Below are 13,869 nucleotides of genomic sequence, written 5' to 3'. Positions count from 1 at the left end.
ACCTGTGAAGCTTTATGTTTCTAAATCATGATTCATGATGATTAGGCCGCCGGCCTACCCCAGGGCCCAGGCCATGCAACTCCCTGAACTGGTGCTTCTGCAGCAGTAGTCGTCGTCTACTCCACCGAATCCACCTCAATGTCAGCCAGGTCCCACTCCCGCTACTTTGATAGGCGGTGGAGTTCAACCACCACCATTGGTGAGGTGCGGCCGTGGCCGTGCAGGTATGCTGGGGCGTGCCTTGGCAAAATTAAAGCAGAGAATGCGCGCGCAATCAATTGCAAAATCTGCACGCACGCGTCGCTGCCTCTGCCGCGCACAGCCCCAACCCCCGCAGAAGAAGACCAGCCCAGGCAAAGCCCTGCCCTGCCCAACTCAGTGTCCCGCCCACTGGGCTGGCAACACTGATCGGCCTGATCGACCGCGGGGTGCCTGCCGCTTCGTGCACGCAAAGGCAGGGGGGTACCATAGGTAGCCCACATGTGCACCCCCAACCCCCCTTCACCCCTGGGGGCCCACAACGGGCCCCCAAAGAAAAGTCCGTATGCCTTTCCACGGCGGAAATGCAGCCGTGGAAAGGCATAGGACCGACTCCATCCTAATATGGCTGGCGGTGTCTGATAGACATCGCCAGCCATGTTAGAGCATTTCCGCCGCGGTCGGAAGGCGAACGCGGCGGAAAAGCGGCGGACGGAATATAGATCCCCCATCCATCCTAATCTGGCAGGGGTCTTTTTTCTGTCCGCAGCGGTTAATCCGCATCCTCCAGGCCGGCGGTTGCTTCTGCCGGCCCGGAGGATGCGGATTAACCGCAATCCTAATGAGGCCCTATGTGTTAAGGGCTAACAAGGTGCAAGCATCAGATGTGAGGCTCCTGACTACTGCAAGCCAGGAAACTCCAACAAAAGGAGGCTTGATGACCCCTGAGACTCAGCCTTTGTTATGGCCAAGTATCCCAGCAGGAATCAGAAATAAAAGAGCCCCGTCCCCGCCTGAACGTTGTTGTGATCGAAAGCAGACAACAACGTGCAGGCGCTTCTGAATGAGTCCCGGTGTTTGGAAATTACACCGGGACGAAGTCAACATCTTTTTAGTGGGGCCCAACTTCTTGGCAGGGTGGACGGCATCCACCCTGTGAAAGAAGTCTGGGGATGCCGTCCACCCGCGTGGACCCTCGACTCGTGCCCTGGGGCATATATAACATGGGCACCCCTGTTGCTGCCTAAGTGCGTGCACCCCACCAAAGAAAGTCTAAAAATGTTCAGGAATTCTGAGATTTTTTTAGTTACAAAGTAATGTTTTATAAAAATATTATAAGAACGCTTTATTTTTGGATAATTCTACCCAACCCGTGCTTGTGAGAGGCACGCTACATTGGTAAAGTGAAACAAGTCTAGCTTTTTATTGCCCTGTAAGCAAAACACAGCACTCGTTTGCCCAAGCAGGGTAAATGAGTGGACTCCCATGAATTTCATAGGTGGTTCCTTTGCCGCCACCCCACCACCCCTCTTGACCTCAGGCTCAAACAGGGCAGTGAAGAAATGGCTTGGCCCAAATTAAAACGGAAGCTTCACCCAATGCATGAACACTGAAGGGCCCACAAAACGAAATCCTAGAATCATCCAGTCACTTGGTTGGTGGCAGCAACCTGGCTCTCTTGGAACTCAGTGAATAATTTCTGGTAAAAGCGCAGTCACTGGTAGATATTGTTGTAGCTCTGGCGCGACCAAGGCGCCAGCGCTTTAGGAATATTTTACGCTCATTTTAAATTGTGAAAAGTCTTTATCTTCACCTACCGACTGTACTGACTGAATCTTTGCAGCCCGCCCTGTTCCATCGCGGTTGGTGCCGTTTGCGTGGAGGGTGAGGCGAGCCGCCATCTTGGGTGGGGCTGGACCGGATCTAGCGGTCTAGTTCTCCCGGGAGGCAGGCTTTAAAACGCTTCCTGATACAGAGTTTTCCGAGAACGCTTGGTTGGTGGCAGCAACCTGGCTCTCTTGGAACTCAGTGAATAATTTCTGGTAAAAGCGCAGTCACTGGTAGATATTGTTGTAGCTCTGGCGCGACCAAGGCGCCAGCGCTTTAGGAATATTTTACGCTCATTTTAAATTGTGAAAAGTCTTTATCTTCACCTACCGACTGTACTGACTGAATCTTTGCAGCCCGCCCTGTTCCATCGCGGCTGGTGCCGTTTGCGTGGAGGGTGAGGCGAGCCGCCATCTTGGGTGGGGCTGGACCGGATCTAGCGGTCTAGTTCTCCCGGGAGGCAGGCTTTAAAACCAATGTGCATACAGGAGCGCAGCGGACGAGCGCAGCGGGCGCGACGAATGCGCGCCGAAGTCGCGCATAAGTCAAGCCCGTCTGCGCCCGTCCGCGGCCGTCCGGGGCCTGGGGCCAGAATCCCTGGTCTAAATTACAAATACTCCTCCTCTGAGTTATTGCTACTTAGGCCCTCTAACAGCGCGGGACCCGCCCCACCTGCTCATGCTTTAAAGCCACCTACGGTATTTTGAAGTCAGAGTATACTACTGACAAATCCTCTAGGCCTAGCCCTCTCTTATCTCTCTCACCCTCTCCTGACTTAAATACTACTCTTAAATGCTTTTATCTAAACACTAGGTCCCTGGTTAAACATCACACGGACATCTTTCTTTTGCTTCAAATCGAGCAACCTGACATTTTACTCCTCACGGAGACTTGGCTCAATGCAGACTCCTTGCCCGACATTTTAGCAGCAGTTCCCTTCGACTACTATATTCTGCATGTTGACAGACCCGCTGATAAAAGGGGCGGGGGGGTCGATGCGATTATTCGCAATTCCCATAAAGTCTCTCTTCTACCGTCCCTTGACCTCACAGGATCAGACAACTTGATTTTTAAAATGGATTATAACAGTGGATCATTACTTATGATCCTCATATATCGCCCCCCCCAAAATATGCCCGCTTTCGCGGCATCCATAGCAGAACAGCTTGCCCCTTTAATAATCTCTCACAGTAAAATTGTGCTGCTGGGTGACCTCAACCTTTGGTTAGACTCCGCCGAGTTAGACACTCCCTTGTAATTATGGTACACACAGTAACCTGGCTTGGCCAGTATGTTATTTAATTAATAACGTCAATCACGGCAATAATCTCCGCTCCCCTTTGGAACTCTTTTGATTATTAAGTATCAATCATCGGACATTTAGGTGCTATTAAGATTCCACTTGCTGGGCTCTCCGTATACCAGTAATTCTTGGTAGTCTTTCATCTATGTCTGGCTAAGTCTGCAATCACCACGTGACCTGGTCACCATGGTGATATTCAGAAACCCGAAACTCCGCGTCGCCATTGCAATAGCGAGATGAGACCGAGAGCAGGATTAATTCCATGACCGGTAAGCGCTTTCATACTAAAGAGGCTCTCTCAATTTGTTAAAGCGATCCGTCACAGTGCACGGTCGCTAACAGTGTTTCTCACTCCCCCATTATTTAGATAGATCTCCACCTACGCCAGATCGCCGTTGAACACGATCTTCGCCGGACGTGTCCAGACTACAGTGGAGAAGTGTGGCTCAGGGGTTAGAGGCGGCAGACCTGGAGCTTGAGTTCGGTCCGGGACCAGGGTTCAATTCCCCGCCTCGGCGGGTCTTGGGCTCAAAAATTCCGCGGACTCGTTAATTCTCGCTCCGGTGCCTTCTCAGCTCACGGGTTCACACTCTGCGACTCTGGGCAATAGCTTGCTTAATCTCCACAACGGCCCCTCGCGGTGGGATGCCTGGCTCTCACCTTGTGGATACCCTGCCAGGGCTATCTCACAGGGGAATACCAGGACGGGTTCCCTAAGCAAGCGCCGAGATGCCCCAGGGTAAGTCGTGCGCTATATAAGACTTCATACTTTACTTTACTTTACTACGGCGTGCAAGTAAGCCCTGATCCCGCGCCGCCTGTACTAGTCAGTTTAATTGTTTCTAAAGTCTTCACAGCTCCTTAATCGGTGTTGTCTGCCTTTTATGTATTCATTAGATCATAGACTACACATTATCGATGGTACAAGGGACCCTCCTTGAATACGTGTAATCATTCGAACATCACCTGGGCTACATCATGGTGAGTCCCTCACCATCGTATGAGTGTATACAAATACCGCTTCCAATCTTTTTTGAAAGTATACACCAATTGTACACTCTATTCCTGCAGATCTTTCCTTGTAATTGACTTCGAACCCACGTGCTACCGGGTCCTATTTATACCACGTTTGTGGTAAGTTTTACCAGTCAGTTATTTTAATAATTGCACCAACTAGTGTCAATGCATGCACTTAGCCAGCTATGTGTCACTCATTCGCTCGGGTAACTAACCTGAATACCAGCAGTATTTTTCATAGACTCCTCAAACTGTCCACCCCAGCGGATTCAGCCTATCCTCAATTGCTCTCGACTTTCCATTTCTAATTTTTGTCCGGATTAGTTGTGATGTTTTAACGCACCTTAACTATATGCAACATATGTTTAAAAAGAATATTCATGAACCTATCGGTCCTGTTTTTTGGTACAAGAGTTTGTAACTTTGTGAAACAAGTCTCAATTGCTGATTTTACCGTCACTTAAGAATCTTTTCTCTTCTCCTCACCAATTCCCATCACTATCACACCACCCTCCCGCTTCTACTTTTTGGGCACTGTAATCAACCATTGATTGATGATTGTGTAAACTATGTATATTTAGTACATCATCCCATTGTGAATAAAACAATGTGGACTGAATTTTTGTTGGTTTGATTATTTTTATTTCCTTGGTCAATGTCTCCTCATTACTGGGACCCCCTCCATTTATTCGAGTTAGACACTCAGGCAGCTGCGCTGAAAGAGACTCTTTCAGACATGAACCTCACCCAACAGATACACCTCCCAACCCATGCAAAAGGGCATAGCCTCGATCAAATTTGGTCTCAGAACATCCCCCTGGCTATCAATTCCATCACGCCCTGCATCTGGTCAGATCACTTTTTGATCAACTTTACCATGACTATCGAAAGTAGTAGGAAGCCCCCGTCTCAGATAGGAGGTAAAACCAGAATTTGGAAGAATGTTGACATCCCTGCTCTTATCGGCACCTTAACCTCTTCCCTCCCTCCATTAGATCTGGACATTGAATAAATGGAAGAAGCCTTCTCTAGGTGGCAACTTCAGGCAGCTGACATTTACGCTCCCTGCACTAATTTTCCCCGCTCTCGCCCCAATGACGCTCATAGGTGGTTTACGCCTCTTTTGAAAACTTTTAAACTTGAAGTCCGCCAAATGGAGCGTAAGTGGCGAACAGCGTACTCAGAACAAGATAGAGCCAACTACTGCAAGGCCCGAAAGGATTACCAAAAACTCATTCAGAAACATAAAACTGATTATTTCTCTAAAAAAATCCTTAACGCTCACAACAAATCTAAAGAACTGTTTAATATTGTGGAGAATCTGAGCGCCAGTGATAGAACTTCTCTCCCGGTGGTCCCCACTCAGGAGCTCTGCAATTCATTAAACTCCTTTTTCTTTGATAAAATCTGCACCATAAAACAAAGCATCCCCATCACTCAGTCCCCCCTCCTTCTGGCTGACACCTTTTATAACACTGCGACCCTGGAACTCTTTCCCTCCGTTGACAATGCCATTTTATCCAAACTCCTCGCCAAGGTTAAATCAGGCTCCCCTGATGACATCTGCCCTCCTCACATTCTGAAAGAAGTGGGAATCAGCATTCCCGCGGGTATACTTTCTATGCTGAATGGAACGCTCACTCAGGGTAAAGTCCCAGACAAATTTAAGAAGGCCCTTCTTATCCCCCTGATAAAAATAGTAGGAGCCAACCCGCTAGACCCGCAAAATTATAGGCCCATATCTTTGCTGCCTTACTGTGCCAAACTTCTGGAGGCTCATGTCTGTAACAGCATCTCCAAATTTTTGGAAGAATCAGAGTATCTTGCACCTAACCAGGCTGGCTTCCGCCCATGCCATTCTACTGAGGCGGTTATTCTTTCGGTGCAGAATACTTTGAGGCGGAATGCGGATGAAGGGATCCATCAGGCTCTGGTGCTACTGGACCTCTCTGCTGCGTTCGACGCGGTCGACTATACCATCTTGGTCGACCGTGTCGAGCAGGCAGGTCTCAGGGGCCCTGCGTTGAGCTGGATCCGCTCATTCATCACTGACCGAACTCAATCTGTTAGATTGGGACCCTTCACTGCCCCCACTATACCTACCAGCTGCGGAGTTCCTCAGGGCTCCTCGTTATCACCTTTGCTTTTTAATTTTAAGCCAAAGTTACCATCTTCAACTATGCAGATGATTTGCAGCTCATCTTCCCTTTGAACACCAAGGACTCTGTGGTAGAATTCCAAAACACCATGTCCCACATTTTGAGCTGGATGAGCTGCAATCATTGGAAACTTAACCCAGGCAAGACTGAACTGGTCTTGCCTGGACAGAGTACACTCAGTTGGAACCCCAGCTTTTGGCCTTCTAGCATGGGAGCCCCTCCATCCAAGTCTTCCTCGGTTAAGAGCCTGGGAATCTATATCAGCGAGGACCTCTCCTTAAAAAAACAAGTAGGAGCAGTTGTGTCATCTAGCTTTTTCCAGTTGAAGAAAATCAAGAAAATTGCTTGCTTCTTCTCTCCGGCTGCCCTTACACAGATTGTCATCTCCCTGGTTTTGTCCAGATTAGATTTTTCCAACAGCCTTTATTTTGGGCTTCAAACTGGAGAGCTTAAACGCCTTCAGCTGGTTCAGAATCAGGCAGCTAGACTTCTCCTGAATCTCTCTAAGAGGCAGTCTGTCAGACTTGGCTTGAAACAGCTACACTGGCTGCCTGTGGAGCAGCGTGTGGCTTTTAAAACTGGGTGCATTTTATTCAAATCTCTGCATGACTCTGGCCCTCTATTCATTAGAGACATGTTTAAGAGATACATCCCTTCCCGCAATCTCCGGTCCATTCACAAATCCCTTCTGATCGTTCCCCCCTATAAGAGGAAACGTCTCGGAGGCAGCTGTTTTGACCACCTTGCAGCTGGCTTCTAGAACTCTCTCCCCCTTCATCTGAAACTGAATGACAACATTCTCAGTTTTAGACACTCCCTGAAAACCTGGCTCTTCTCTCAGGCGCATTGCTGAGCTGCTTACTTTCTACTGTGACCTATGCACTTCGTTCCTCCCTATAGCGCCATGAAGCCCCCGGACGTACGAGCGCTTAACAAATACATACTAACATTAACATTAACATTAACTTAGGGGCATATTTATCAAGGGTTAGAATCGGAATTGCACCACGCAATGTGGTACATGCGTGACGTAAACCCTAAAATGCGATCTATCAAGCACCGCGAGGCCACTTTGCATGGTTCTGAGTGGCTTGATAAATTTAGAGTGACACTGCGCAAATCACTATGTTGTGTTACTTTGCCCCATGACTGATTCCAAGATTTACCATTACTGGTATACCTGAGAATGTGCCAAAATGCTACGCCTTCCCAGGAGAGGCGTATTGAGGAGAAATACATTTCGTTGCCTCTCTTTCTACGTGTGCTGCATTCTGTAGCACGCATAGAAAGAGGAATATGTTACTATTTCGGCCACCTTAATTTCAGATTACCATTATTTCATATCTTTTATTTCAGATTACCATAGTTTTTAACTGATTTTTTTCCTAATCTAGTCAGTTTTATTTCTATAAAATATTTTTGTGTATTGTTTTAGTGTAAACTCTACATTTGTGCATATATATATATATATATATATATACATATATGTATATATATATATATATATATATATCTTCAATGAAAAAAAAAGGTTAAAGCTTAGTCATAGTTAGCTGAAAAGAGTGTGCCATGAGGTCTGCTACTTATAATAATTTGAAGGTGGTGGATAACGAAAGTTATAACTATAGCTTAGAATTTTAAAAGTTTTTGTAGTTTAAGCTTGGTTTGTATAGGGAAAGTAAGTTTCCTAACTATAACAAAGCTTTAACACTTGTTTTTCTATAATGTAGGGTTTACACTAAAATATTACACAAAAATATTTTATAGGAATAAAACTGACTAGATTAGGAAAAAAAATCAGTTAAAAACTATGGTGGCCGAAATAGTGACATATATAGACAGAAATAGCAAGACTAGCGGAAGATGAGAGTGGCCAAGTATTAACTTTCAGCTGAGAAAGTTGGAAAAAAGGGACAGAACTGACAATGTAAAAAGTAAGGGGCCAATTTATTAAAAAGTCATGCAGAGCAGCGCAGCACATCAACTTGCTGCGCTGCGTTACAGGAAAGGGGCAGGAATGCGAGGATTTAACACAATACGGTGCAGTTCTGTCTTTTCCAGGTGCTGTCACAGAATATGCTGTCTAGCGCCAATGGAGGCACCCTTCCACGATGGTGCAAGGGTGCCCGCGTAGCATGCAGGATTGCTTTGAGCAGGAAGAGGCAACTTCCTCTACAAACACATTTCCTGAGGCATATTCCTCTTTCTATGTGCAGAATGCAGCACACGTAGAAAGAGAAGCAACAAAATATATTTCTCCTCAATACGCCTCTCCTAGGACGGAGTAGCATTTTGGCGCATTCCCAGGTTTACCAGTAATGGTAAGTCTGGGAATCAGTCAAAATCCATGGTATATCGTGACAAAATATCGATGTCAAAAATATTGTCATCCTATACATATGATGGTAAGTACAAATATATCCCCAAAAATATTGTTGTATTGAATATCATTTTTAAATATATATAAATTAAAATAATAAATATTAAGGGGCCGATTCTGATTTCGGTCGGAAGGGCGCCAAATGATGGTCGGGGCCCTTCCGACCGAACCGGATTGTGTCGCACAGATTCCTTTCCGACCGAGCCATTCTGATGGGCTCGGTCGGAAAGGAAACCAACTCGGATTTCCGAATTGTGGACGACAGGCTCGGAGAGCCCGTCCGCCATCCGGAAATCCTCCAGTACTCCCCCGGTCGCCTCTTTACGACTGAGGGAGTACAATGGCAGTTTTTCACTGCCTTTTCATAATGGTTTTTCCAGCACGAAAAGGCAGTCGGAAACTGTCTCTAGGGGCCCCCAGCAGGGCCCTCATGGGTGCGAAGCTGCCAAATGGTGGCCTGGGTGTTGATCCCTGCACCCGGTGGCCAGTACCTTGGGGTGCCGGCCACAGGGTGCAGGGATGAACTGCACCCCTGCTTTCAACAATGCAGGCATGCATTCCACTCGGAATGCATGTTTGCATTGTAAAGTATACAAATGCGACCAAACCCTTTTCAATCGCATCGTACTAGCAGGGCCGTAACCGCCGACAGCAGGTCGGTCAGTTACAGCTCCAGTCCGATGTCGGACGGACTCAGGTCCGTCCGACATCGGACTCGGCCCCTAAATAGTAACAATTATAAAATAAAATAGAATCAACATATATTTGAACAAATATAAAAACAAGGGGTAGATTCCAATTCGGGAAACAAATCCGTACGATGATTCAAATTGGTAGCCGTTTCCGTACGAATCGTACCAATCCGCCCGAATTGCGTAGTACGATCCGTAATAAAAAAATACGTTGGAATCATTGCGAACTGTACAAAAAGCAAGGGAAAAGCCGTATGATACGGACCCTGAAAGTGAACCGTACGAATTGTAAACATGCCGTACGACCGACAAGTACGACCCGACAAGTACGATCCAAACCGGGGAATGAGTATGCAAATTCGTATGGTAAACGTTGCGTATGAGCAATTCCTACGGAGAGCCGCACAATCACATAGGGTACGGTTCGTTCAACCCATCGTAGGTGTACGGTTAGTACACCCCATAATCTAGGGGTACGGTTCGTACACCTACGATCATGGGGTGTACGAACTGTACACCTACGATCATAGGGTTTACAAACCGTACCCCTACGATTATAGGGTGTATAAACCGTACCCCTACAATCATGGGGTGTACGAACCATACCCCTAAGATCATGGGGTGTACGAACCGTACCCCTACGATCATGGGGTGTACGAACCGTACACATAAGATCGTAGGGTGTACGAACCATACCCCTACGATCATAGGGTGTACAAGCCGTACACCTACGATCATAGGTTGTACGAAATTCTGCTTTTCCGGACGTTTTGAGCTCTCGTAAAAAAAGAGTCATACGGAATGTTGACTGGACGAATCGTATTTGCTGGGTCGGAAAATGATGCTTTGATCCGTACGGACATCGCGCACTGCGCGATCTGAATGCGATTCATATGGATTATTGAGTCGTACGGGCTTTGGTACGATTCGGACGGAGAACTGCTTTGGGTACACATCGTAGTACATCGTACGTATGGGGGACGTTCGAGGATATGATTCGTATGGGAAAAATGCTCCGTACAGCTATTTGACCGGGATTTTACCGAATTGGAATCGGCCCCCAAATGTAATAAAAAAGGTAAACACACCTATAAAATAATTAATCTATATATTTACATATATCTACTTAAAAACAATTAAACAAATAATTTTAATTTATATTATAATTTCATTTTTTTTAAAAATAATATATAAATAGAGCAAATAAATATATAGGTATACATATACAAAGAACATACTTAGAAAAAAACATTCTGGTTAAATTGAAAAAGTAAACAACTTAAAATTTAGTAAAAATATTTTATAGCTTAAAAACATGAATAATTATAAATATTATAATTTTAAATATACAAAATCATAATAATATAAATGATAAAAATATCAAATAAAATATAACATTTTATACATATACTATCTCTACGGCAATTTATACAAAACAACGCAAACTATTATAGTAAATATATAAATAATGTACTACTTCCACTTCACGAAATGCAAAAGTAATACAACTGGGTCAAATTACAAATCTGTTTACAGTAAATGAAACAGTAATAAAAGTGTTGGATTGCGGGTAGGTAAAATGTACTATTCCCACTCCAGCCAGTACAACAGTAGGGAAACTGTTGACGTGCAGAGGGGTAAAATGTACTAACCCCACTCTAGTCAGTACAACAGTAGGGAAAGTATTGGGTTGCGGAGGAGTTAAATGTACAATTCAAAATCGAGGCAGTACAACGGAAGGGAAAGTATTGGATTGCTGAGGGGTAAACTTTACTAATCCCACTCCAATCAGTTTAACAGTAGGGAAGGTGTTGGATAGCAGAGGGGTAAAATTTACTATTTCCACTCCAGTCAGTACAACAGTAAGGAAAGTGTTGTATTGCCTAGGGGTAAAATGTACTATTCCCACTCCAATTAGTGCAACAGTAGGGAAAGTGTTGGAATGCGGAGTGGTAAAATTTACTATTCCCTCTCTAGTCAGTACAACAGTAGGGAAAGTGTTGTATAGCGGAGAGGTAAAATGTACTATTCCCACTTCAGTCAGTGCAACAGTAGGGAAAATGATGGATTGTGGAGGGGTAACATTTTCTATTCCCACTCTAGTCAATACAATAGTAGGGAAAGTGTTGGATAGCGGAGAGGTAAAATTTACTAGTTCCACTTCAGTCAGTGCAACATTAGGGAAAGTGTTGGAGGGGTAACATTTACTATTCCAACGTTAGTCAATACAACAGTAGGGAAAGTGTTGGATAGCGGAGGGATACATTTACTGTTCGCACTCCAATAAGTGCAACAGTAGGAAAAGTGTTGGTTTACAGAGGGGTAACATTTACCATTCCCACTCCAATAAATGCAACTGTAGGGAAAGTGTTGGATTGTGGAGGGGTAAAATTTACTATTCTCACTCTAGTCAATACAACAGTAGGGACAATGTTGGATAGCGGAGAGGTAAAATGTACTATTCCCACTCCAGTCAGTATAACAGTAGGGAAAGTGTTGGATTGTGGAGGGGTAAAATCTACCATTCCCACTCTAGTCAGTACAACAGTAGGGAATGTGTTGTATAGCGGAGAGGTAAAATTTACTATTTCCACTCCAGTCAGTACAACAGTAGGGAAAGTGTTGGATTGTGGAGGTGTAACATTTACTATTCCAACTTTAGTCAATACAACAGCAGGGAAAGTGTTGGATAGCGGAGGGGTACATTTACTGTTCGCACTCCAATAAGTGCAACAGTAGGAAAAGTGTTGGTTTACAGAGGGGTAACATTTACTATTCCCACTCCAATAAATGCAACTGTAGAGAAGGTGTTGGATTGTGGAGAGGTAAAATTTACTATTCCCACTCTAATCAGTACAACATTAGGGAAAGTGTTGGATTGTGGAGGGGTACAATTTACCATTCCCACTCCAGTCAGTACAACAGTAGGGAAAGTGTTAGATTGTGGAGAGGTAAAATTTACTATTCCCAGTCTAGTCAAGACAACAGTAGGGAAAGTGTTGGATAGCGGAGGGGTAACATTTATTGTTCCCACTCCAATAGGTTTAACAGTAGGGAAAGTGTTGGATTGTGTAGGGGTAACATCTACTATTCCCACTCTAGTCAGTACAAAAGTAGGCAAACTGATGTATAGCGAAGGGGTAAAAATTACTATTCCCACTCCAGTCAGTACACCAGTAGGGAAAATGTTGGAATGCAGAGGGTTAAAATATACTATTCCCACTCTGGTCAGAGCAACATTATAAACAAGCATTGGCATAGCCAATAGGCCTTGCCTTTGGGACCTTATAAGTGTTTAGCCATGCAACATGTGATGTTGTTGCACTAAGGATATTGTGCTGGATAACTAAACACTTATAAGGTTGAGACCTATTGGCTATGCTTGTTTAACTATCCATTTCACTAATCAGGGCTACTTTCATTCTGGTACCCGGGTCTACAGTCTGTCCCAGCCCGACCACGTAAATAGGCATACGTTGGTGCCATTATTCAAGGCAAAAGAAATTGTAAAGCAATAAAATGTTGCAACTTCACCTACCACAAGGATTTCAATGACAATGTACACATCTGCGAGGTTTAGTCGAAGCGATCTCATTAGAGCTGTCAAAAGACAGTCAAGCATTTGAAAAGCCAACATGTCTTACTTACATTGCACTCAATACATACAGCAGACACAATTACTGCATGCATGTGGAATTGTGTCCATTTCACCAACGACTTAAGTCAATAGGACAATGTATCAATCCGTAATATATCACAGTCCTGTATATAGCTCATTAGTGCTTGTCCCCAACAGCTAAAGCTGTCTGTAGCCAGCCATATGGACAAGGAGAGGGACCCACCACGGAAGGCTCCACCATTGATGGCTCAATGCAGAGCGCCTCAAGTCGAATTGTTCTCTGAACGGGAATTCGTGCAAACTGGATAAGAGATAAGGGGCAAGATTCTTTCCCTAATGACTTATAAGTAAAGCCCTTCTTCACCTGCAGAGACAATGTCTTCTGGTAGTCCGCAAAAATGGCTTACAGTAGCACAGTTTACCAGATGGGGGACCACTGTATGCCCAAGCAAGGAGACAAGAGAAGAAAATTGAAGAGCAATAAAAAATTATCCCAGAGGAACACTAAAGTCCAAAACCTTGGCATGGCGGTGAAAGAGAAAAAAGGTATTGTTACCATACTGCGCCTTGAAAATTAAGACTGCATTCAAAAACAAAAAAAAGCCATAAAACATTTATATAAAAGTCATTGATACCCATATGTCTAAAATTTTTTTTTAAAAACAGGATCAATACTGATCAGGCATCACCCTTGGTTACCAGCACTAATCATTCCTCGAGGGAATCAGGGTATTTGTTGTTTCAGCAAGACCAGAAACCTATCTGAGAGGTGTTAAACGGGTCCTATATTTTTTTTATTTTTTTGTCAAGTTTTGGCTGAACAGCACTAGGGCAAACTCTTCTACATTGGTTTTATGAATAGGGCCAAGTATAACAACAAGCTTTACTTTTTG

General features: G+C 44.7%; 1 protein-coding gene across 5 annotated transcripts in view; it reads left to right on the top strand.

The window, feature by feature from the left end:
- Window positions 1–13,869, top strand: part of STXBP5L (syntaxin binding protein 5L) — a 1,891,501-nt gene that overhangs the window by 771,795 nt on the left and 1,105,837 nt on the right. The window lies entirely within an intron of this gene.

The sequence above is a fragment of the Lissotriton vulgaris genome, chromosome 8 (genome assembly GCF_964263255.1).
Source record: "Lissotriton vulgaris chromosome 8, aLisVul1.2, whole genome shotgun sequence".
Lineage (NCBI taxonomy): Eukaryota > Metazoa > Chordata > Amphibia > Caudata > Salamandridae > Lissotriton > Lissotriton vulgaris.
The sequence above is the reverse complement of the archived record's forward strand: the minus strand, read 5'-3'. Positions and strand labels throughout refer to the sequence as shown.